The sequence below is a fragment of the Dreissena polymorpha genome, chromosome 2 (genome assembly GCF_020536995.1).
Source record: "Dreissena polymorpha isolate Duluth1 chromosome 2, UMN_Dpol_1.0, whole genome shotgun sequence".
Lineage (NCBI taxonomy): Eukaryota > Metazoa > Mollusca > Bivalvia > Myida > Dreissenidae > Dreissena > Dreissena polymorpha.
Window position 1 is genome coordinate 152429696 of NC_068356.1, and position 27969 is coordinate 152457664.

The 27969-nt window shown below is 35.1% G+C and overlaps 2 protein-coding genes and 3 long non-coding RNA genes across 6 annotated transcripts in view; 2 read left to right on the forward strand and 3 right to left on the reverse strand.

Moving 5' to 3' along the window:
- LOC127869465 (uncharacterized) overlaps window positions 1–27969 on the forward strand; it is a 314131-nt gene that overhangs the window by 151169 nt on the left and 134993 nt on the right. The window lies entirely within an intron of this gene.
- Window positions 1–27969, reverse strand: part of LOC127869500 (uncharacterized) — a 293685-nt gene that overhangs the window by 113362 nt on the left and 152354 nt on the right. The window lies entirely within an intron of this gene.
- LOC127869464 (uncharacterized) overlaps window positions 1–27969 on the forward strand; it is a 239366-nt gene that overhangs the window by 76404 nt on the left and 134993 nt on the right. The gene's annotated exons all lie outside the window — the stretch shown is intronic.
- Window positions 7215–8280, reverse strand: LOC127869498 (uncharacterized). The gene is made up of 3 exons (XR_008044599.1): window positions 8132–8280; window positions 7698–7754; window positions 7215–7425 (listed from the first exon to the last, which is right to left on the reverse strand). It is a non-coding gene; the product is annotated as an uncharacterized LOC127869498 (long non-coding RNA).
- On the reverse strand, window positions 16982–27105 carry LOC127869495 (uncharacterized). The gene is made up of 4 exons (XR_008044595.1): window positions 27005–27105; window positions 23137–23268; window positions 22322–22399; window positions 16982–21067 (listed from the first exon to the last, which is right to left on the reverse strand). It is a non-coding gene; the product is annotated as an uncharacterized LOC127869495 (long non-coding RNA).

The window sequence follows — 27969 nt, forward strand, 5'->3', positions numbered from 1 at the left end:
AGAAAGTTGATAGTAAGAAGCGAGAAAATCTGCTGCATACGAAAGTGCCTTCAAAAAGTATTTCCAGGGTACCGCTCGTTATCACTTTCTCCAGAGCGCTACCAAATGTCGGCCATATCCTCCGGAAACACCTGCCAACACTCCACATTTCAGATCATATGAAAAACGTTTTTCCTGAACCCCCGTTAGCAGCATTTAGAAGAGACTGCAACCTTCAAGACATATTGGTTCATAAAAAGCACAACCAGATGTTTTTCCGAGTTCACAACAGGAGCAGACCTTGTGGGGCACAGAGGTGCGCAATCTGTCCATACATGATGGAGGCTGAAAAGTTCAGCGACACCACCGGCAAAAGCTACAATGTGCGGAACGAGGTCACCTGCAAATCCACTAATGTAGTCAACGCTGTACACTGCGAACGGTGTAAGACCTTCGTATACGTAGGAGAAACGGGAGATACCCTGTACCAGCGACATCTTCTTAACCTGTCCCGGCTACGGACACAACGACCCGGTAGCCGAGCACTTCTACACAAACGGCCACAGCGTCGCAGACTTCCGGGTCATGGGACTCGAAACATTGAATGGAACCGACGAGTACCGGAAGACCATCGAACAACTTTGGAAGCGCAAACTGAGGACGTTCAAACCATATGGACTAAACACAAAAGACTAAAATTGGCGCGCAATGTAACGTGCGATAATATAACGTCACTTCCGCTAAAGATGATATGCTTATTCACAAATAAACGCCGCTGAAGAAGACCGAGAGGTCGAAAGCTACGGCAAATTTAATAAAAGCGTTTTATTTATATATATATATATATATATATATATATATATTCATTCAAATACTTTATTAGAAACAAATAATGTTATATGCATTGAATATATATATATATATATTTATATATATATATATATATATATATATATATATATATATATATATATATATATATATATATATATATATATATATATATATATATAGTTATATAAGTAAAATGTAATAATCCAGATTGTGAATATTATATAATAAAAGTAAAAACACGTGTCTGGGATTTTAAATATATATTGATTTAGCTAACGCGTTTCGCATAGCTCATCAGGGCATAATACAATATATAACAATGAAACGAAATATCTTCATGTAATATACAAACCTCGCCATAACTGAATCGGCTGCTGTTGTAGATGACCAATGTTTTGATTAAAATATTTTAAAAGCTATATATATGGTTTTATAGAATAGATGGAACATAGTTTATATAATTTATCCCCGAATATTGACATATGTCGGCATTCCAAAACATTACAAAGCAGTTTCTCAGTTGATCATCAGCAGCCACTTGTATAAATATGGATAACTCTTATCCAACGGATAACTTTTGGTTATCTTCAATTTTAGGATATCTTTTTTGGTTAGCGATTGTATAAAAAAATAGTTATCCAAAACGGTTCACGTTCTGGTTAAGTTTTGGATAAGATTTAGCCAAGATATTTGACGTCGGTTATCTTTATCCAAATGAAGAACGCGCTGACAAAATGGCTGACTTTGACATACCGAACGCTAGACGACCAAGACAATTTCGACGAATTGACAGATTTACGGAAACTTACGACCCTGAAGAAATACGACGACGATTTAGATTTACACCTGACAGCATCGACCGCATAGAACAACTGATCGGACATAGACTTGAGAGACCAACTGGACGGAATCAACCCTTGACACCGAGGCAGCAAATATTGATAACACTGAGATTTTTTGCTTCCGGAAATTTTTTGCAATTAATAGGGGATACTTTTGGGGTGGACATTGCCACGGTTTCAAGGGTAGTGTCCAGAGTAACTGACGAACTGTGTGACCTGAAAGACCAAACAATTAAATTCCCGACGACGGACAGACATAAATCAATTTTTAAACAGAATTTTTACGAAATCGCTGGATTTCCGTCTGTAATTGCGGCGATCGACGGAACACACGTTCGCATCATTGCTCCCCATGAACACGAGGAGCAATATGTGAACAGAAAGCACTATCACAGTGTCAATGTACAGGCAACGTGCGACCATCGAGGTATTTATCAATTTGCACACAAAAATTCAAAACATAATTTTAGTTCTTACCTTCAAGTTTGAGTATCCCTTCATTTTATAATTCCATTTATTTATATTTATATGCATCCTGCTGTTTTACACACCAGATCAAATATTGCGTAACACTTACTTATGATCTGGTACGATTTATTATAATTCCGTTTTTCGTTTAACACACGTCCTTTAAGTCCAAACTTCCACAGTGTAATGCATATTTTGCGCCCAAAAACTCACATTTACTCAGTTCAAATGACGTAACGATTCTTAATAAAGATAGGTAAAGTCTGTTTCATGGTTAAAATATAGTCTGATCCTTTGTATTATAGAGGCACAAGACAGGGAATTCCAATAGCCTTCTTTTCTCTCTCTTCATCCAACCCTATAAATTCATCCACCCCCCTTATTTTGGTAATTATGACATTTTTCTGATAAAACTTAAGTTAGTAATGCTTATTTAAAAAACATACAACATAGATGTTGCATTTTGGTTAAAAACATGTTAATTTTAGATTTTGTAAGAGAAAAAACAATAATTTTGAAAATATTCACTTTTAAACAGTGTTTTTGTGTTTATTAGTCTATAAGATATATTTTTAATGATTATATCAAAATTACTTCAAAAGATTTATGTTTTCCTATTAAAAATGTTGACTGAACAGATTGATAGGAAAGATACAGACAAATTAGTGGTTGCTAGGGTGTGCGTTGTAAATTATTTTGCCATACTTTTGTTGGAAAGATATAAAATGTCTAATTAAATGTCTCACTTGTGGTGAAATTCTTTTCATTCAGTAGAAAAAGTCAATTTCACTCTTAAGTGGATGAAAATACAGTAAAAGAGGCTACAAAGAATTATTTTCTTGCTACATTTTAATAATAAGATGTATCATACTATTTGAATGATTTACTGCACCGGAACGTCTATAGTTAAATTGCATACATTATATTCTATGTAATCATATTTCAGGTGTATTCACCAGCATAAATGCCACATGGCCTGGAAGTACTCATGATGCTCATGTTTTCAGAACCTCAGTACTGTCTGATTATTTGGAAGCCCATCATCATGGTAAGCGCATATTCTAAAATGGATTGATTTTTTTTAATGCTATTTCATTTATTGTTGTGCATGTTCCTGTTTCTCATTTATAAATGTATACTTATAACAGGTTATTCGCCGTGGCGTAATGGATGTCCGCCTAGCGAACTGGATGTCATGGGTTCGGACCCCACTGGGAACGTTCCTTTGATCTCCCCCAAAGACACCAAGTACTGGTTATAGTCCCAGGAAACGGACTCGAGAGCGTTTATATAAGCCTACAGCTTTCGATGCAATCGAGCTAAAATAAATAGTTTTAAACTAAAGGTTATTGTAACAAAATTGATGAGAAAATAAATTATATACATTTAGAAGAGGATCATTCTCTAATTGTTGTTTAATTGTTCTGTTCAAAGGTTTGGAGGATGAATTGTGTTGGGGGACAGTGCCTACCCATGCAGGAAGTTTCTCATGACACCTTACCTGCATCCTAGTGAGTGCTTCTCTGTTAAACATCTTATCCATTTACCGGTCTTTACAAAATACATTGTACTGAATCTTTTCTTATAACACATGTCTAAGTTCATTTTGATGTTATATGTTTGAAATTAATATTGTAACTATAGCATATTTACACCAGGATCCCCACAGCAACAGATATTCAATGACGCACATGCAAAGACAAGAAATGTTATCGAAAGAGCATTCGGTGTACTGAAGCGGAGGTTTCATGTCCTTCATGGAGAGGTATTAATTAAGTATTAATGTGTTTATAAGCACTATAACATTTATGTTTAATATCATGAAATATCTAAAAATATGCACCAAATTAAATTATTTTAATTTAAAAATGTTTAATAATGCTCTTTAAACATTTAGGTACGAATGAAGCCGGGCAAGGTAACAAAAATAATTTTGGCATGTGTAGTATTGCACAATCTCGCTAAGGCATGGGGTGAGAGGGAGGCGTTCCCAGAGGAAGAAGACCCTCAACCTCCACCACTTGTCCAGCTTGAGGGTAACTCTGACGGGCAGGCTATCAGGGATGCAATAACTGCAAACTATTTCAGGTTTGAAAATAATTCATTCAATGCTAAGAATACATTAAACAAATATTATGACTATGTGCAATAAATTTGTTAAAAATATTTAACTAAACAAGTAAAAGGCTCTTTATATCTAGCTTAACAATGAACAATAGCATTACATTAATAAGCAATGCACAATAATTATAATATTAATAATAATATTGAATATTAAAAAAAAAACATTTATAACATACATAAATAATAATATTTATAACAATATTAATAACAATAATAATGAGTAATAAAAATAATCATCAATAAATAACATTAATTGCAGATGAAGACGGACGGACATAACAAGGCACCATGGGTGACTTGATCTATGTATGGCGTAATAGTATTCAGAATGATGTACGGACATAGACAAAACAAGTCTTAAAAATGTGTGTTCATTTACATCTGATAAAGACAAAACAAGTCTATAAAATGTGTGTTCATTTACAATGATAAAGACAAAACAAGTCTTAAAAATGTGTGTTCATAAATATATAGTTTAATAATTTTGATTATTTTCCCTGTGCATAATTATAGAGATCCATTATGTTGTTTTATGACATTCTTTTACAGTTTGTCTTTGGCAAATGCCATCATGAGCTTTCCCTCCTCAAAAAACTCTCTCTGGGATTTCATAAGTAGCAACTTTTCCTGTTGAACTGCAATGGCTCCAGCATAATATGCCATCTGCAGTTCCCTCAGGGTCTGCTCTTTCCTGATTTATAGGAAAGTGCTTTGTAGCATTTTTTACCATTAACATTTATAAATAATAAGCTATTATAACTTAATAACAAAATCTTATTTATTATGTCATACATCTGCAGTGTTTATGTTGATTTTTAAATCTAAGTAAGGTCTAAGAGTTTTCCCATTTAAATTTGATTTCTTTAATGATATTATTAAATTTATTAAATAAATGGAATTATTACACAAAGTTTGAATATGTAACAAATGATAAAAAAATTAGGATTTACCTTTTACCAATAGCTGGATTCCTGCTTGGTTTAATTTCCTTATTATTCACAGGAACAGGCACACTAAGAACTGAAATGCAGATATTTATTTTACATCTTGTTAAATACTTATTTACAATGTTAAGTTGCAATGTTTTCTATGGAATAAAACACTTTAAGTTAACGCATTTAACTTATCTTATAAACTTCATAAGTGTGGTCAATAGGCGTTTCTTGATTGTATAAGCCAATTATGATATTTACCTTGATCTGCACTTCTGTCTTTTGATGTTTCTGGAAAAAAAATGAAATCATTTATTAATAATTTAGAAAACAATATTAACTTATTTTAATTTCCTGTGATTTTTTTAAAAATATATAGTCAATATGATTAAGAGCAACAGTATATCAATTATTTATAACTGCATCAGGGATGGAAATTAGTGGTTGACCGTGAGCCCGGGGCAAGTAGATTTTGGCCTGGGCAACTCAATTTCAAAAGTTGGTAGTCAAGCCGTGCAACTTATTTTTTTAAAGCTTGAAACAAATCAGTGCAATAAAAAATTGTGACTGTGGATCAACAATTGGAAAAAAAGTTACTTTTTGCTGTTAAGAAACAACCTTTTTTAACTTTTTGCATTTGGGAAACATTTTGTAAGAGGCTGTAATTTTTGGCAAACAAAATCACTGATTTCAAAATGTTAAATTTTGTTTTGTATATAGAGAATAATAGGTTAGTGTTGATTATAGATCAGGTTTATCATGCGAGGCTTAGAAAACAAAAAGCACGAGCCTTGGCGAGTGCTTTTTCGTTTTCGTGCCGAGCATGATAAACCTGATCTATAATCAACACTAACCTATTATTCTATTTATCCCACTTTTTATTCAGTAAACTATTTTTATTTAAACAAAATAAGTTTTCATGAGTGTTTGTCGTACTTTGTTAATGACTGTAGTGTAACCAAGGTCAGTGTATTACTCCGCGTTCCAAAAATAACCGCTGATCCAATAATCATTTTTTTTTTAATCAGAATATCGTTCTGTAACAAAGTGTCGAGCGTTATTTATTACAATTTTAATCATATTGAATTGCAAATCTTTAAGTTTTATGATAGCAATATGGCATTAAGTTGTTATATACAAGGAACTTCATTTGTTTACAACGTAGCCTAACACCACACACAATTCACTTTCGATATCAAACTATCGAGTCGATCACGAGGTGCACAATATTTCCTTCTTTGTTATAATATGTGGTTATTTCGTGACAAAATAACAAAGATTACTTGGATTTAAGCTAATTTTATACATCAACATTTTGAATGTTGAAAGTGGCACCAAAGAATTGTGAGGCAAAGTTGTTCGAACTAGAGAAAGACATTTGCAAGTGAAGTGACTGGGTGGGGCGAACATTAAGATCAACTTGTTCGACGGTAGACATCGGTTGTCTAGGCTGCATTTCGGCCATAGTTTCAGTGCGTGAAGGTGAACAAGAGGAATCTGTTGGATTGTTACATTTACTGGACTGAGCAAGAATGAACACTTTTGCTGCTGTTCAACAGATATGTTGGAATAATTGGTTATGGACTGGACATTTTTGTGCCCTGTTATGGCCATGGTTTCAGTGGGTGGAATGTTTGCATTTCGAAGTTTTTGGACCAGGAATTTGCGAACTGAGTGGTTCGTTATTCTCTTGTGCTTGAGAAAGCCGGCGTCTTTTGCCATGGCCTTCAGCATCTGACCTAACTTGTTGACACCCAATTGTTGACGCAAGAATCACCGGGATGCAGTGTCATTTGTGCGTATTGCCAGGTAGAAAAGATGCTTTAAAGAAAAATCAGATGGACGCATATCCAAGTACATCTTGTAAATGAACACAGGATTTCTTGGTCCAGACGATTGTTTTCTACGGTCAAAGGGGAGCAACTCGAACTGACTTCTTCAAAGGGGAGCAACAACAACATAACCTATTTGCATAGTGTTAAATTTACCTAATACTAGGTTTTAATGACAATAAATGACAACAAACTCGTTTTTTGCTACTTTCCTTTGTTTTAAGGTCATTAAGATTGACAAACATTTGAGATTGTTTTTATTATTGATGCACTTGGCAAATACAGGTGACGAGGTGCGTGGGAAAAAGTAGTCCCGGTTCGGCAGTTGATGACGTCATTTCGTGCCATTGATTATAGCCTTGCCGTTGATTATAGATGAAATTTAATCAACGGGGCTTTAATCAACCGATTTCGCTGTAAAAGTGGGATAAAAATGTGTAAGTAAATTATTACTACTGTTAAAGCCATGTTTTGATGCATGTACAACAATAAATAAATAATACTTGATTTATTGAGTGATAAATTGTTATGTAATGTCATTTGTGTGTTTTTCTTAATGCTCCATATTAATTGCTTATCATTGTTGGATGCAAGTGAACATTAATGACAAGCTATCTAACTTTCCTTGACATGTTGCTATTACAAAGTCATGTATTTAAAAAATTAAAAGTAACAATATAACTTACCATTTACTGTTTCATCATCGTCGAATGGACGAATATCGTCAGCAAAGTTGAGGAAGTCTAAAATGTAAATACATGAACATCATTGAAATATATACAAAAATGATTTATAAATATTATTTAAATATTATTAAAAGTAATAAAATTATGTATTCCCCGTAAGTAGCATCATTTGCCTTGGCAAACTGACCTACGCCAATGTCGGAGTCGTGGAGATGTCACATGCAAGAGCATTAGTTGCAATAATCCAACTGCCAGCTATTGACCCTCCGGGTCTGGGAGTTGCAACTGGTTTCGCAATTTACCATAGTAAAATCCCCGCCGGGATTTCAGGCGGGGAATGATTGGTAAAATTAGCAACATAAACTATTTTCTGGCATGAATTAACACAAATAGATCGTCAATATATCTATAATGAGCAAATGAAGATAACTTACATGACTTGGTGTGCTCGCAGAAGAAAGATTTTAATCAAAGTTTCAAACACGTCAAGCGTAAATGTAAATGTCAACTTGTTTGCATATCGAACAGTTTTTATTAACCAAAAGAAAAATTAAAGGAACGCATGCGGTGTGTTTACAACATGTACTAATAAACGGTTTACCTATGCTTTTCTCCGAACATACAATTTATGTTTTTAAGAAAGGTTATTTTCAAATATTAAATATTTGTTTTAAATGGACAGAAATTTTATATATAATTTGTTCAAATTTTAATTAATACTTATGTTAATTGTATATGAATAGCGCTCAGACAACAGACATTAGAAAGAAACAAAACGAACGATGACCCTTAGATCTGCCGTAAGAGAATTATAACACAACAGCATCTACAGCAGCAACATTTATTAGCTCTAAAGCATACAATTGCTTTTAGCCATAAACAAAATAGAAAATAACAAAAGTGTAGTGCATGGATTATAAGAATTATAAAAACTATGAATTGATAGAAGTTACAAAAAGTAATCACTGATAAGTAACATAAGTTGTATGACTTTCAATTGATAATGACTTATTCATCAGATACTTTTATAAGGTAAGACATAAATTAAAAATTCACTTCTTAGTAACATAAGACTTATCACTTAAATATTGATATTGAGTGTAATTCATTGACTTCTGAGATAGGCATTTATATACATTATAACAATAATTAAAACACTGGAGCATGATTTAAGAACAATGATTTATATAAAACAACCTATTCAAGGTGTAACTTGTATTCATACATATATTCGAACACCATATATTCATATGTATAGATACATATAATCAGGGATTTCCCCAGGCGATTTTAGCCCAGCGGACTAAAATGCGTGCGCTTGACATTTTCACAAGAGCTTGCAAGCTTTAATCCGAATGCTGTCTACATTCGGCCAACGTTCAATCAAAACATGCACGCTCTTATCAGCGCTCTTATCAGCGGTGTGTGCATAAGGGGCATAGGTAACACGTATGAACGATTTACGGGTCGTTAATGGGGATCGATTATGGTCGTAATATCATAATAATGGTCGATAATGATCTATTATTACCGGTACATGTGGAGGTAGAGCAATTAAAGATATGCTCAAATTGTTTGTTTGTTTTATTTTAATTAGTTTAAACCTATTTATTTTAGCTCGATTGCATCGAACGCCGTATGCTTTTATAAACGCTCTCGAATCTGTTTCCTGGGACTAGAACCAGTACTTGGTGTCTTTTGGGGGAGATCGAAGGAACGCTCACAGTGAGGTTTTAACCCGTGACTTTCCGAGCGCTAGGCGGACACCATATCCACTACGCCACGGCGATCTTTTAAATATTTTAATTGTTTACGACTATTGCAGAAAATAAACAAGTATAAAGAACTTGCTTCAAAACCAAACCGTAACTGATGTGTGTTGCGGTTGTGCGTAATTTAAGTTATGAATACAATTAATTGGAATCAAACGTCTTTTTTGATTGCTCCCGACCATTTAAAATTTGTTTACACTCTTTTCTTAACGGCGACTATAACTTCACAGTACAAACATTTATTATATTCAGATACAATATATACATATATATAGTTTCTTTCATATTTATGGAATTCGCTATATACCTAAAACACATTTTTCTTTAGTCTCTGTGCATGACAGAATACAATCTAATAAACGACAAGAAATTGGAAGCAAGATTTTCCATTGGTCACAGAATGTTTTTCAATCATTTTTTTGCTTTCTGTTTATTTTGGTTGTTATTTAATTTTATAATATATGACTTGACTGAAATGAACTGAGGACAAATACATAAATATCATGAAATGTTGTGTTTTAGTAGCTCCAAAGTAGGGTGGATTTTGATTTATAACATTTAGAAAGTATATAAAGAAATCGACACCAACCGCCTTCCGCTGTGCCTGACCAAATTTCTGGGGAAATGCCAGTACATATATATTCTTCGCTTGTTATTCTTGTCTGTGTATCATTACATTCTCATCAGTGACAATTATCAAATGAAAAATCTCTCCAAAACACCTATCACACCAACACATCCGCATTTTGCACAGCACCTCGAACAACACTGACAAAGATCACACTCACATACAGAACAATTCTTTAAAACGCAACCTTCCCTAACGCATAACTCACTTTCACCCATCTCTTTAGTTAACAAAGTCTTTAATACTGACAGCCTCAAGCACTCAACACTCTTAAACATCTCTCTCAGTCCACTGTCTCCCACTAACGAACGACCGTAGGGATAGACAACTGCAAGGGACGGTTTCCCATCCCGGCCTGCCCTCCCCACCTCCTGCCAGTATGACAAAGGATTTCTTGGTGCACCCCAGTGGACGACTAGACGAACATCCGCAATGTCAATCTGTAAATGACCAGATGCTAGATTTGTATTTTCAACACAAAACATAATGCCCACGTTATCGACACATAATAAGTTCACCAATGCATACATACGCATTGCCCTGTACGCCATGAATTAATCGATCTGTACTCAATCAATTTATCAATAATTTTATAATTATTCCGATAAATGAAGAGACTTCGATTATCAACAAGGTTCATGTATTCAATGTACCACATCTCCATGCCGTAATATCTAGTTCAAACAAACACGTTTCGCCAATCTATTTACAGAAAGCTCGAGTAGTTGGTCACATTATTAATTGTCCAGTAACTTACCCCCAATCCAAAGGCCACAGTCTCCACCACGATCTTCACACTTCCATCCCCGGAAAACTCGTCCAGGATTCGATTGTTTGATAAGTCGGTGGTCGAAGCATGGAACATCTATTTCAATTTGTATTTCAATACATGCATATACCAAAACACTCATATGGTAAAGAAATTAACACATGCATTACCGCCTTTCAACTTTATGTACGTCTTCAATGCGGACTCGAAATATAAAATGATTTAATTAAACAATAGTAAATTATGCTCGATTGGTTATTGTCGGCTCAGATACTACTTCAAGTACCCGGTGTAATTAAAAAATATACTGCAAAGTATGTGGGGTACAGAAAATATATACCGGTTTTAAAAAGTATTCCGGAGTATGACCGGGTGCGTATTGTCCGTATCCGGGGTACAATGTAGAATACTTCTGAGTACTCGGGGTACTTTTAAGTAGTACCTGAGCCGACAATGACCAATTGAGCGTAAATTATGTGTGGTGTCCCTCGATCGTGGTTAGGCTTTCGCTTTCAATAAGCACGATCACACACAGGGAAGTATATGTAAATTTATCAGCTGTATGTGTATATGGTACCCCAGGTACTTTAAAGTTTACTACACTGTTCCCGGTGTACGGAAAATATACTAAAAGAACCCTGTCGTATTGCCGGGTGCCTTTAAACGTATTATTCGTACCCGGGGAACATTTAGTTTACCTAAGGGTACACGGGGTACTTTAAAGTAGTTCCTGAGCCAACAGTGACCAATTGATTATGTGTGGTGTCCCTCGATTGTGCTTAGGTTTTCGCTTTCTGTAAATCGTTTAGCTGTATGTGTTTATATTTCATTATAACAATGCATATTCATTTCTTTGTTCTTTCTTGTTTTGTTTGTTTAGTTTCTTTTATGGTGTTTCTTTTTTCCATGTCTTTATACTTTGTGTGTGTGTGTGTGTGTGTGTGTGTGTGTGTGTGTGTGTGTGTGTATGTCTGCAATATTTTCTATGTATACATGTATATTAAATAATCTAGCCTAATAGCCGAAAACAAATGTGGAATATGTTCAATAAATATTTTAATTGGTGCAGAAAGTGTTTCATAGCATTTCAACCATCATTCACTTAGTAAAATAGTAAAAGTTACACCAACACCACATAGTATCTTTATTTTAATAACAACTTGTTTACAATGCAAACATACGCCCGATATTATTCAACTTACTAACGGAACATGCCACTTATCCGATCGCAGCGAAATTACAGTCATAAGAATGTGTCCTAATTCAAACTAAAATGTAATACACAATACAATTTCAACTGCTACCATAAGACCAGATCGTCAGATACCACTGTGAAAACAATTTGTGCAGTGTAACCCGTTCTTTCCCTTTGCTCTAATCGACAATAACAACTTCCGCCATAAACAATTTGATATTAATTTTATGTTTTGAGCATTTCTCAACAAAGAAGACGCAAATTGATGTCGATTGTAACAGGTATTGTGTTTGTAACAATGTATTAGGTTGATTTAACTCGATTTTATGGACATATGTATGACATTATTTTTTTACATTGATTTTAATTTTACAACGAAGAACTATGAGCTGTACGTAAGTACTCATAAAAGCTCAGAGCATTCAAGAAGAACTAACAAGAGCATGTAACACTTTATAAACAAACGCATGATTTCTCAGAGTATAAGCATACTTGCAAGAATGGTAATTAATAGTACGATTATAATGTCAATTTCTCGCTAATCATTAAAGGCATTTGCGTACATAGTATTGATTATTTTAGTATCCATTAATCTACGAAAAAAATGAACTCTTCCAAAAGACTACACAATCTAGAAAATTCTATGCATAGAAGCGTGTAATGTTTATCAGTGACAGTGTGATTTTTAAGCGACATGGAATGTGTTTTGTTTCTTGCAAAGGAAATTAAAATAAATTGGATTTAATTACCATCCAGTTGGAGCAGCTCAACAAATCCTGTTGCGCTGCGCACTGCATCTAACGAGAATAAAAATATGTATGGATTAAAATGGAATTATGTGAATATATTGAATGAAAGGTAAGAATAGTTAGATACATGTATGTAGCTGGCACAGAAAAATTACGCACTCGACAGTGTGAGTCTTTTCAGTGGTTTATGATTTAGGTATAATCTAATAGTGTTGTATTTATAAATTAGGTACACTTGCAGTGGAGCTTTAATAATCAATATAGTTATTTTTTTAATAATTAAGTACACGGGTGGTCACATACCGATGGTGGTTTCGGATTGAGAAGCACCCGGAATCCCATTGTTTCAATGATTGACATCGTTATCGTGTCGGCGGCTTTCATCGGATGTCCGCCACCCGTCTGCCGGGCGTTTTTTCGCTCCATCGTAAGCGACTCTCTGGCCTTCGCGACCATTTTCCGATATTTTTCTAAATAAATAACACACAATAAAATTACTGATTACATACTTTTGTCTTATTCTATCTCGGCAACATATTACAATCAGTCACTCGCGCAATTTGAAACTGGTCAGATATTTACGGAGAATGCGAATTGTTCATTTCTGAAATTGAAGGAATGACAATAAGCTCTATAATTTTTTGTAATTATGCATAATCTCTATATAATAGTCTCTAGAAATTGTATACGGATTCATATTGCGTTTCAAACGGCGCTATGATTACATGCGCACGGACGTTGATCTTCGACTTCGGCTTGTGGAATACTAACACCTAAATACATCAGTTAAATATTAATAAATACATATATTTACATATCTCATATTAACGAATGGCCGAAAATTATCAATGTTGGCGTTCGCATACCATTCACGTCGTCAATCGTGCGACACGCACGACCGACGGAACTCACTTTTTCCGTTATTTCGGCCCACGCCCCATCTTGAATTTTCTTGGTGACTGGTGTTGAGCCGCTTGAAAATTTCTTTGTCAAAACTTTGTCAAATTTCATAACACCTTCACGGATTAGAGCAGTTTCCTCATGGGAAAAGTTAACTGAAAGTTTTTTACGAAGCGAAAGCGTTTCAGCCATTTTGTTGTCGTCTGAAATGACACTCTCCGCGAAACCGTCTTGACCGGAACCAGATTAAATATGCATTGTGGGTTTTTTATGTTTGGCTAACTTTAACCAAATCGGATAAAGATATCCAATGCGACTTGCATTTTTATACAATAGGATATATAGGATATACGTTGGATAACATATCCAAAAAACGGATAAAGTTAACAAAAGGTTATCTTTTGGATTGGCTAAAGTTATCCATATTTATACAATTGGCTGCAGAGGTATATACACGCTTTTGTCTCTAAATAGATGTTTACTTAAGGCGCTGCAATTTGTTCCAAGGCGAGAGTGTAACATTAAATGGCGTGTTTCATCTTATATAATCAAAGCGCTGTAGGCGCTGAAGGCCTGGGGCTAGGTTAAGTGTGACGTAAAATGCATTTATGATGTTTTGTCCGAATTTCTCCCTTTTGTTCGAATTTATACGGATTGACCCTAGCGGTTAAGTGCAGAAGCTCAGAGATTGTAAGACAAGACAATAGTTGTGTATATACTACAGTGTACATAGACAGTAGAGGGCAACACGATACTGGTTGTGTGAACGATAACCTTTTGTTCAACTCTACAGATCTGGTAGAGGTTCGTCTACATAGGCGGTGAAGATATACAACAACAACAACATGGCCGCAAAAAAAACTGTTATTGTTGGCGTCAAATAAATCGCTTTCAATAGCCTAAAATAGCGTTTTATTACATAATTAACAGATCAGGAAACCACTCATACTTCCTTTGTAATGTGTATACAAAAGAAAATCCACTTAAGCCCAAGTCTCACTTTTGCCGGTAGAGCCCCGGTCCATCCCGGTTTGCTAACGCCGGTCGACCGGCGAGGACCGGGATTATTCGTATAATTTTTTAACGCAGTCACACTATTTCCCGGTGCCGCCCCGGTTGAAGCCGGTCAACAGCCCGACAGAGTCCCGGTCAACCCGGACTGGCAACGGTTTATCCCGGCAGAGCCCCGGTTGTCGCCGGTAGTGTCCCTGTGAAAGGCGGCAGAGCTCCGGTATACCGTAACACCGCCGGCATTCACCGTGTCTATGCCGGCATCAGACCCCGGCAGAGCTACGGCTACGTCCCGGTTATACCCCGGTCGTCGCCGGTAATGCCCCGGCGGAGCCCCGGTTAATGCCGGTGGCGTTCCGGCAGAGCGCCTGTTTTCTTATATACCGTAGCTTTACCGGGACTCTAACGGCATTCACCGGGGCGTTGCCGTAGCTCTGCCGGGGTCTGTATTGGCCCCGGTGGAGCTACGGTGCCGTCCCGGTTGTTCCCGGTGCCGTCCCGGTTGTTCCCGGTGCCGCGCTGGTCGTTGCCGGTCCGTCTCGGTGACTCTCGGTCCATCCCGGAGGTATTAAACATTTTAATACTTTCCCGGTGGAGCCCCGGTTCATCCCGATCGTCCCCGATGGTTCATCCCGGTAGATTGCGGATCACGCAAAGGGGCTCCGCCGGCATCATAGAGATACTGGGCCTTTACCCTGATAACAAACGGTGTACAGATTGTGTACGTTGTCTCACGTAGAACTGTTCGCGCTCGATTTGCGCGCTCGATCTGCGCAGTGAAATATAATATCCGGTAACTTCGTATATTTCCGAGAATGATCATGAATATTTGTTGTTTTTTTCATTTTCTTTTTTCTTGAATGTCTCGTTAAAGCAAAATAAAATAACAATATCTTAAAATATGTTTATAAATACCAAATGTAATGTCTTAAAAAATGTATCAGAAAAAAAATCTGTCTCCGTAGACACTCGTATCTTTCCGGCCTACACCGTCAAGTGAGGAACTTATTCTCGCATGAATATGCAAACAATAATAAAACTATGTCGTAGCCAATGCTTAGCAATTTTGCTTCAATAATATTTTCTACACGTTTTATAACACTGTCATTTTATATAGTGATGCTCTGTATTTACAAGGCGGGTTATTGAGATCTGCGAAGAACTTTTTTAAAGGCGCATGAATTACCGCCAAGTGGTAAATCGGACTTTTGGGAATTCATTCATTCGTGGATTTTGGCAGACAGCCAATTCTGACTGTCTCAGAAATGTGTATCATTGCTATGACCTTAGGGCTATGCCCCAGGCCAAAAATGGATTATAAATCGACCGATCTCCTTATGAGCCTTTTAAATGAGTGGAACTAGTCAGTATTTGAATGTCATTCAAAAGAGCATTCCATTAAGATACAGTGGACGGTAGGAAATGATGTACTAAATGAAGTGCCCTTCGACGATTGTAATATTATATATATCATCAATATATATTGTAATGTTCAGGAACTTTATGTAATCATATTCCCTAAATGGTATTTTAAAATGCCCTGGAAGCATTGATGTTGACTTCCATTTACTGGCAACAGTTATGCAAATACAAATAATTATGCACACATGTTCCACGCATATTATTATCTGTTTAGTTTAAATTTGCCTTGTAAAGATAATCGACTTTAATATGTTATGTATAAGAATGTTATGTATAATATGTATAAGAAGTATCTTGATTAAAGCATTAACTATAATTAATGCCGTTTATCAGTTGATTCTAACATATTACTTAAGGGTCGTTTAATAAAGTTTTCAATCTATGGCAAATACATTATTTAATATCTTTAAATGTATCTTGATTTAGTTGATCATGCAGCTTCTGTGTTTTTACGTTGAATGGTAGCGTTACATAAAATTGGGGGAACTACCATGTGAGCGCAGATTGAAATGACCTGATGTTCAATTATTTGGATTCTGTAAGCTTGTGATTTACTGGTGTTTCACAGCAAGAACAAATATAACCGTATGACTATATTCACAACGCAAGCAAACATGAAATGTTATGTTAAGTCGTGTATACCAACGCCATCAATTACGAACATTTTGCTCAGGATAATATATAAATAACAATTCATATGATGTGGATACGTGATCCGACTAAAGTCATTCAAAATTAGCTGATAAGACAGACAGACCGACAGACAGTTTATTTTGACTTATACAATGTACATCGTCAACAACACATTATGAAAACAGTACAATGTCAATTGTGAGGTACAAACTTTTACACGTATTTACAAATGATTTACTTAGCTAACAAAGTAAATTAAATATAAAAACAACAAAGACAGAAAAAAAAGAACAAAGAAAAGAGGATGAACATCTAAAGTATTATTGCGTTAATAATAGATGTTCGAACATTAAGTAATTCTTTAACAAAGAGACATACTTTTATAAGTTCTATTTTATTATTCGATTGCAGTAAACTTAAATATTTATACATAGATGGCCTTTTGTAATAACATGGTTTTATGTATTTTTTCTAATGTTTCTAAACGCCGGGCAAATAAAATGAAATTCATCTTCAATATCGGTCGAATTGCAACACATGCAGTGACGATGATATCTAGCGACGTCTCTTGCATAACGACCGGTTTGAATATGCAGTGGATGGGCTGACAATCTTAATCTGGTAAAAAAGTATCTCAAACTTTTTGGTAAAATGTCTAAGTACGACTCATATTCAAAATTGATTTTGAAATTTTGATAAACATCTAACATCGAACTATTATTTAAGGTTCTATACCAGTCCTGTGTGAAGTTATCATAAACTCTCCGTTTAAATTCCTCTACAAATGAGTTAATCTCAATAGTAATAGTATTTATATCATCAAATGCATAACTAAAACCAAAGTCATCAAACATTTTTTAACATTAAATATCCTATTAGGACAGCTTTTATGATAATCTGAGACGGCCAAATTATATATGGTTTTAATAATGATATTTTCAGATCTACATATCTTAAACCAATATTTAATTACACGTACATATCTATGTATATACATGGGATATCTACCCAGCTCACCATAAACACAAGCATTACATGTGTAAAGTTTTACCTTTAGTAATCGTTTGCAAAATTTCAAATGGATTCTTTCAAGTTCCTTAGTTTTAGTATAGCCCCAGACTTCCGAAGCATAATTTAACACATTTTAAAATGTATTCAAAGCAAGAGAAAACGTCATGACTGTATTCACAACGAAAACAAATATGACATTGAATGTTAGGCACGTATACCAGTTAAATACATACACAGTTATCAATACATATCGAAACGCAGATAATTACAAACATATCGCTGATGAAAAAGTCAAAATATCAATAAATATGGTATGAATAAATGAACCAACAACGACATAAGTCACTCAAATCAACAACATGTGTATTAATCAATAAGATGTGGCATTATTTCGATCAATGAATTCACATCAACAGTACTATTGGTTTTAATATTTCATGTATTTTATTGGAAATACAATACAATGTATTTATTTTCCATCCGTTATATCAAAGCGACATTTAAACAAAACTTATAAATAAATCTTCATAAATATACATTTTTTCAGCATTAACCCAAAGGCAAGATCATGTAAAACGTTGTTCATAACTTGCCGTTCTATATAAATGCAAAAGGAAGCCAATATAATAATAGAATACATAACACAAAAAACGCCCATGACGTTAGCAATACGGTAATCAAGCTATAAAACATGTAAACTAACAATAGCATGCATACGCTTAGAGCAAAAACTAGAATAATGGTAAAACTAGATTAACGAAAATGCAACCATTACGTGTAACATGTGTGGAAATATGTCCGCATCAACACATCAATAATAAAACATAGATATACATATCTATAGATACAATACAAATTTGTGTTTTAATGAGAATAGCGTATCCTTTTTTTCGCTGTTTTGTAGTACCAGTGGACTACTAATAACACATAAATTGAATAAGTACAAATGCGTAAACAATACCAACCACAAACAAAGTGAAAATGTAGCTTGAAAGACGGAAATATAAATAATAAAAATACATTTTATTTTCTAATACAAATAAACATAAGTCGCATAACAACATACGCCGACATAATGCTAGTAAATACTACCAGTTTTACAAATTTTCATATGCATACTATGATATGCTGCTGGTTTCAGGGCGATACATGCATATTAGTGTACGATCATATACAATGTGGCAAGCATTTAACTTTATTTTGCAAACTATTGTTAGCTAAATGATTGCAAGTTTTTTAAAATAAAGTTAATGCCACACACCTTGAAATGAAAGTAAATTTAAGTATAAATAAGAAATATATTTTATCTATTCCAATTAGAATATATCTGGTGGTTGCAAGGTAAAATTCCGTCTTTTTGCGCTTTAAAACTTAAAACATAATCGTGTTTGTTGAAATTGACGTATACGTCTAGAAATCTTACTTTCGAATTCAAAGCGGTACCGTTTGAAAAATAATAAATTACTTGCTAACTAGGCTATAGATTTAATTTTATCTATGCCAAATAGAATATATCTGGTGGTTACGTGTACGTATAGAAATCCTACTTTCGGTTTTAAATTTAAATAAATAAATAAATTACTTGCTAACTAGGCTATATATGACAATTTTGCACACTTTCAAATTGCATCTAGTATTTGTATTGATAAACATGTATTTCACTTCAAGGTGTGTGGCTTTAAGCAAATATTACTGTTCTGGTAAAGTTTACGGCAGACTGTCAACACGAGAATTGTATAACAGTTTGCTCACATTTTCAAACATTTCAAACTACGTCTGCGAGCAAACATCAATTAATTTAAATAATATTTCCGTCAAGTCATTGAATTATCACATTCTTCTCAACAATGCTCTGTGTTACTTCAAAGGGTTAAACTAAAGTACCCACAATTTATAAATGAGTGTTATACATGCCTAGTAACTGGTTAATCTATCACCGTACAAGTTTTACATCAAAATTCCTTCATAAACATCAATCATGTTGTTAACTCGACTCCTTCCATTATCATCCTCAGGCAAACCTCTATTACAATCATGTTTTGGCATCTACTTAATGTCTGCAGAATAGCATCTGTCTCGTCAAGCTTCCCGTTCTCATCCCTGCAGAGCATACTTCTGTTTATAATCATGAGCCTCAGCAACTCCACCTCCATTCTCCTCCCGTTGTACCATCGGAATGGTTCAGGATGTGCAATAAGTGCATGTCGTATCTTTGGTAATCTCAGGATCATCCCAGGAACTTCACCCATCATTTCTGTAATCGTTGTTATCCATGTACTTCGTTGTTCTTCTTCCAGTCCACATGCGGCCATCATATTTCTGTCAGTAATCATATAATATTGCAGCTCTCGGGTGACTAACGCAACTCTTAGCGCATCCAATCCTTCATGTAACCAGTGCAACAGACTTCATTCATGAAACAAGAACTGAGGATTATTTTCCGCTATCCATAATACAATGTTTTTTAATGTGTACGATGAAACTTCTTTCTTACGTGGTTTTAATACATCGCTCTTCACCATTTTCAACAAAACATACAATTTAATTTGAGTATCATTAAGATTGTGCACTAGTTCGATCTCCCCGGCGTTGAAACAAACTCTCCATTCAACATGTTGATATTCACTACCTTTAAATCCAACAGGCGAAAGAAATGCCCCAAGTGATACGACTTGCTGAACGACTTCCGGTGGTGGCCAGTGGCGACGTCTTGCGGCCCATTTTGACAGGATTTCGGGGCAGTAATAGCGAAATGCATTTACTAAGTCGTTGTGAAATGTACCGTGTATTGTATAAGGCATTGACGGCCCCGCACGATCATGCTGCACTGCGCCTTCCGCTGATAGAACCTTCCAACAGTTATGTACATATAAGTCACTGCTCAGGAGTTCTTGGCCGTACCCATCATCACACAACGCATCTTTAATTTTCGGGTGAATCGTTGTACCGCGTCTCTATAGTAGAAGTCTACAGTGGCCGGGATAACTCATACGACTGTATGATCTAAACACGGTTATCTCTCTAGAAAAGTTATCAGCATTAACACCATCTTCTATGCAAATGACAGTACTGCGTACAAACATCATGTCTCTATCACTTCCAGGAAGCGGGTCAGCCCCTCAGCCTTGCTACCCTTAATAATAAACGCACCCGCTCTACATTCCCGTGCAGTCCACAGCCTGCCATACTCTCTGTATGCGTCTCTCCGAGCCTGTATGATCTCCGGTCCGTAACCGAGCCAGCTCATAACAGTGCCTATCTCAACGGAGGCATTGTCCCACTGAACATTTAATACGTTTCAATAAAATAGAACCATGTTATATGTCATAAATAACATGATATTGGTAGTCGTCAAATCAATCAGCAATAATGAAATTATTTAAAGTAACATATTTAAATGAAAAGTGGACAGGAATGTTCATCTAACATGCATAGTTAATGTACATAAAACTGCTTTAATAAAGTATGATCTCTTAATTTCCCCATAAAACTTTATTGGTCATCCGATGTGTTATCAAATTATACGCATTAACCTGTGAAAATAGTTTACGCATTAATGTGCATGTTCTTAGTGAATAATCAGATGGTCGGTGCAATGATTGCCAATCATAAAATAATACATTAACAAGAGATGTGTTCGTCAGAAACACAATGCCCCCTACTGCGCCGCTTTGAAATAAAATTTCTATTTATCATTTGGCTTATAGAAATCATCTCCCTTTAAAGCTTATTACTTCCCTTGGAGTTTGTTTTTTGACCTTTGACATTGAAGGATGACCTTGAACTTCCACCACTCAAAATGTGCAGCTTCATGAGATACACATGCATGCCAAATATCAAATTGCTATCTTCAATATTTCAAAAGTTATGGCCAATGTTGAAGTTTTCGGACGGATGGACGGACAGACTGACGGACTGACGGACAGTTCACCTGCTATATGCCACCATACCGGGGGCATAATTAAATTAAGAGGATTGAAATAAAGACATTGGAAATATAAACGATAATAAACAGAGAGTTGTTATATTCATGACATTCATTCATAAATATAAACTCATACAACTCTATTATCTCAAAGTGTAACACCATACAATTAGTGCTATACATATTGATATTAAACTTAAATTGATTTGTTGTAAGCTGCATAAATTAACGAACTAATTATTTTGGCAAAATTAGTGTCGTACTGTGTCACGTGCAGACACTGATAATTTTATTTAAGAAGATTCCTGAGAACGTATGTAAGCATTGTTCATGTTTCACATTTTATAAAGAAGTCAAGTATTTAATTTGGGACCCATTTGTGATATGCTGTATGCATTTAACGTTGCTCTTTCTTCTAAAGATTTTAACGTATACCTGTCTTTTATTATGCAAACATCAACCATTTTAATGATTTAGATTCATATTTAGATTCATGAAATGTCATTTAGCAATATCATGGGGGTCGCAGACATATAAACGGGAAAACTATGCGTTAATTATCTTTTTGTATTCTATTTGAAACAAACTACACCCGACCTGTCATCTTACCAGGTCTTGTTGGCTGAAAACACTGCCCTGTCTAGGGATCCCTTCTGGTTCATCAAGACTCCTGCCACTTTTAGCCATCTATAAAGTGTTACAGTATGATCTTCGATAAGCTTATATCGACGAGAATGATTGTTATAGTTTGGTTAATTGTCATAAAATAAGAGTCAATGATATTAACATGATCACGAATATGTTTGCATGTACTTAATACATATAAACTGGTCATAATTGACAGGTTGCAGTATATAAATACGTTTAAGTAATGCGATATAACGTTAACAATACTGCTTTCAATACAAAATGCGAATAAGATGGCGTCTGCTCGTGTAAAAGGTGCGTCTGATATGAAACATGCCTAACTTTAGACAAAATAATTGTTTTATTGGCCTAGTCAGGTAATATGCAGGTTGAATGACTCCGCTGAATTAAATAACAGTACGTCATTAACTATACCTGGACGAGGAACATAAATTGTTTTCGGAAAGAAAACTTCGTTCCAATGCCTCATATATATCCCAACCATTGCAAAAAATTGTTGTAAATTTGTATCCAATATTAATTTACTGATATTGTAAAATATAGTATGGTGTGTGTTCGAAGCCACGAAATCAACTAGTTCTACAATTAACACAATCGATGAAGTGGGAACATTTATTGCTAATGTGCGTTTACATGATGCATGAACTAACATATAATGCATTTTCCTGTTATCTCGTAATGTTTATGTCTTAAATATCTGAATACATTTAAATTCAGAATATAGTGAACGATAAAATCATTATGCTTAATCAATATAATGACAGACAATAGAATACCGTGTGCGTGACAGATGAGTAAGGTTGTTCCCCAGCGCGGAATGTTTGCAAACTGGAGTCTCTCAGCACGTGACTGGTTCTGCATCTGAGCCGCCTAGCAGCTAGTTTTATCAAGAGTTTTCAGATGTCGTCCTGCAAAATACTAACAATATTATTTACGCAATAGAAATAAAGAACATTTATAAATCGCATCTCCAACAATTTATATGTTATCCTATAATGTTATTAATTAGTTGAATTCATATTGGCTTTGTTATTGACAAAGCCAATATGAATTCAACTAAGTAATGACAATTTTATTTATTAACTTTATAATATAATTCAGCAAGAAAAGCTTGAATTTTACTTTCAAATTACAGGTTTTTGCTATTAGATTAAGTATGAAGTTTTGAAAAATAGCAAAATTTCTGTTCTATACAACTTTTCCCCTGGTTATATTCCCATGCAAAATGCTTTGAAAATGTTATGTACAACAAATTACCTATTTGGACGATTGAAATTTACCGATACTAAAAAAAATGGAAAAGCGTATAACTTGATGGTTGCTAAGCCTAACACCTACTATAACGTACAAATCCGTTTTATCCTATATATTTCTTTAGTATCGGGGTCTACCGCCCCCAAACCCCGTTTTGTCGATAGGGGTAAACAACTGTGTACCGGTATAACTCAATCTAGCTTACCTTTTAAGAGATGTATTGTTAATTTAAAACGAAAATTAAATATTGTTGCAAGGGGAAACAAATGGTCCATGCAATTAATAGAATTATTACTTCATTAATATTGAAATATGAATGCAATATTACTGGTAAAGCATAGAAACAAAAGCATTTGAACTTAGTATATGAAGATAGATGTTTTCTGGACATTACATCATACATGATGCAGGCACACAATTTGACAGGTCGCGAACATGTCATATGCAAAATTTACCTGAATAACATTCCAGCCACACTGGATCACTACCGTTCTTTTTAATACAACTCAGAAAGACAATAAGGATTAAAAACTTACTTATTGCCAATAGGAATTGCATTTGTAATGAGTAAATCCTCCATGATTTCGAATTAGTTTTGCTTTCGGCGCTCATTGTAGCTTGAAAATATTCAAAGTTGTTATTTACGTACATATGCTCAAATATTGAACCTTACTATTTTGGTTACACTGCACACTTGTTATTGTTGAAAACGGGAGCTGAATTATTAAGGGGCTGTGTGCTTTAAGTATTTTGTTTTAAGATTTAAACTTTTGCACCAAAGTTAAGCATACAACTTCAAAATGGCGTCCAAAATAGTCGAAATTTTAGATTCTCATATAAGGCCGAGTATTTCCTGGTTTGCTGAATCTTGTATTGGCCGACCTTTTTCCATATTGGCCATGTTTTTGTTTCCAAATTGGCCGCCTTTTTCTCGTATAAGACGAGTTTCGAGCTTTATTGGCGAGGCTCAACTTGTATTGGGCGAACAAAATGGAACACATTCTCGTCTAATATTATAAAGTTAATTAGTATTTTATATTATAAAATTCATGCTTATAAATAATTAATTTACAAAATTTGTTTAACACTTCATTTTGAAAGACCACGAGAAACGATATGAAACTCTTCAAACATGGATTTTCTCAACGAAAAGAATGCTATCGGAGCAATGACATGCGTGAATAAAATGGTATAAGTTTCAAGTAAAAGTCAAAACAAGACCCAGGAACACGCCATACGATACCTGGTTGTCAACATGTAAGCTGTAGACTTAATTGGATGCTAGTCCAGTAGTTAATTTAGCGACATTGATCCATGAATACTAAATCGTAGAACATCGCTATTAAAAACGCGACACATTGACATCAAACCTCGGATACAAACAAGAGTGTGTGCACCCGTTCGGGTTGAAATGCACATTCATTACAGATCATAAACCCCTATAACACATGGTCAACCACACACAAACATAAAAACTGGCCGACTTGACATTAGACGATTATAATTGATTAGATACAACTTCACAGAGAAATATCGCCCGTAGATTCCCGATTGCTGCTCAAGATACCAAATGGAAGCAAATAACACGAGCAGTTTAACCGAGGATTACGTAACCTTCCTATATAGGTATAGATATCGCCTATAAAAGGGCGACGGTCGCGTTCATAAAGGGCGACGGTCGCGTTCGTAAAGTGCGACGGTCGTGTTCAAAGGGCGAGATATCGCATATACGCTCGTAAAAGGGCGAATGTCGCATTCTAATTTTTTTTAACGCGACAGTCGACAGGCGATATTATTACATCGATATTTAAACAGTACAAATATCAAGTGGTGCCGCAACTCTCGCGCAAAATATCGAGTATCGCTTCTTGCGTCGTGTGTCGCGGTCTGAAATTAGACCGCGATACACGAGATTTGGATAATATGGGCGAGATTTGAATATTAAAATATCGTGCTTCGCCGCGACTGTCGCGCAAAATATCGTGCGTCGCCTTTTGACACGACACATGACGCGATACACGATATTGTTTGCGACAGTCGCGGCGACGCACGATATTTTGCGCGACAGGCGCGGCGACGCACGATATTTTGCACGACGGTCGCGGCGACGCATGATATTTTGCGCGACAGGCGCGTAGACGCACGATATATTTAACACGATATATCGTCTTTTGGGCTACCTTCACAAGGGCGATATATCGTGTTAAATATATCATTGTTTGGTTAAAATACCGTGTGGACTTGATAGTGTCGTGTAAATCAACATTATAAACTGGACCGAACTACGTAGAAAGACCATACCGTGATATTTCTACTTGATGCAATATTATCTATGATAGGAATTCAAAGCATAATACAATCGGACATCGTAAATAATAATTTTATTAATCGAAAAGACCGCACAAATTAGACCGAATTTTTACATAATAATGAATTAGTTAAGCAGTGTAATTTATCTGGAAGTAATGAATTGTTTTAGTTTTAATTCATACCGAATTAGACAAGTCAGTGCCAGACTATAAATAAGTAAAATCAGTAACTTACATAGCAGGAAAAAATATTGAACACGGAACAGTGATTTTGTTCCAATTTGCAAAACTCTCACGTCGGAGTGTAACTAATAATTTTGAGTAAGTTAATATTATTTTAATACTGCGCTGTTGTAAACGAGAAAACTTAATTATGGAGTGTATAACGTAATTTTAAGTAACTGACGTGCCTTTAGCCCTCGGATATATCATGTTATGTTATTAATTCTTAACATAATGAATAATTTAATGTGGATAAGCCTTACCGATGTCGGCTGATTACAGCACAATATATCGAGTCAAATCAATGTTTTCGTCAAATTTGCATTTAGAAGCAAGATGAAGTGTTAACGTTATCATAAACGTTCCAATATTTGAAATGGGCACGCAAGCATAAACACATTAAGTTCAGAACGTAGTCATATAAAACAAATACATCTTCAGGCACATCTAAACGTCACTCAGTCTGCAATCCGCCATGCATTCTGAACGACGAAATCAGTCATTGATACTACTTAATAAACAAGTTTAAACTCGTGACGGGAATCCCCTTTAAGTGAGAGACGTTTATTTTTAGAAATGCATATTCGTATGTCAGAAATTATAAATATGTGTGTTTCATCTCACCATCGCATTAATTAATTACGGTTTACAAAGCTATTGCACTATTTATAGGCCGAGCACACACACAATAATTATGGACTTTTATTACACCAAAACATTTCTATTTTCCTTTTACAATAAAAACAAGTCACTTTCGATATCAAACCATGAACCATGAGTTTAACAGCAGTATACTTTTACTAATACATAATCTGAACTTGTCACGTATAATTCGTACGCGTAAATAATACATCCTTACCATAAGGAACATAAGTGGAGTACAATAACTTATTATAATATCATATTTAGTTCGCTTAAGCTATATATTTCGTAATCAGACGAACATGTCCAAGTGGTTACTTCCCCTATCTATAACATAAAGGTTAGACACCACTAACACAGTCTTTATAACGCTTCTACTTCCTTATAATCGCAGCCGTAATAGACACCACGCCCCGATGATTTATTCGAATATTTCGGTTATTAAACGTATGTTAATATTGTTCATTTATTTACTTATAGTTATTTGTCCGTGTTTTACTGTAAACTATGTTTAAACGTTAAAGCATGGAAAAAATGCACACATATGTGCATCGTATATAAAACGCTACATACTGACAATTATTCGAGACCTGATGGGAATTATAACGTGTAAGTGCAGTGGCTATCGTTTACCTGTTTACGCTTTGTAACTTCGACAAAGTGTTTGATAAAATTTCACGATATCATTTCCCAGAGGTTCAATATTCCAATCGTCATATGTTTTTAAATATTGGTTTGAATTAAGCGTGTTGTCTTTCAACAATAGGCCTTTATCATTTTAAGAAACTGCATCTCTTATGGATCTAGTCACCGATTTTAAATGAGTTTTATTTGTAAGTCGGTGCTCTTTCTATGGTAATTTAGAGCAGACTATTTTGATAACATTCAAGCGCGTGGTTATTTCTATAGTATTGTGGCGTAGGGCTGTTTCAATTGTATTGTAGCGCGGTGCTATTTGATAATATTGTAGCGCGCGCTTCTTTATGTAATAATGTAGCAATAGGTTCGTTCTGCAGTATTGTATCGTAGGGCTCTGTCTGTAGCATTGTAGACAGGAACTCCTTCTATATTATTTTAAGTAGCGGCTTTTTCTATAATAATTATTGTAGCGCGGGGCTCTTTTTGTAGAATTGTAGCGCTGGACTCTTTCTATAGTGTTGTAGGAAGCGGCTTTTTCTATAA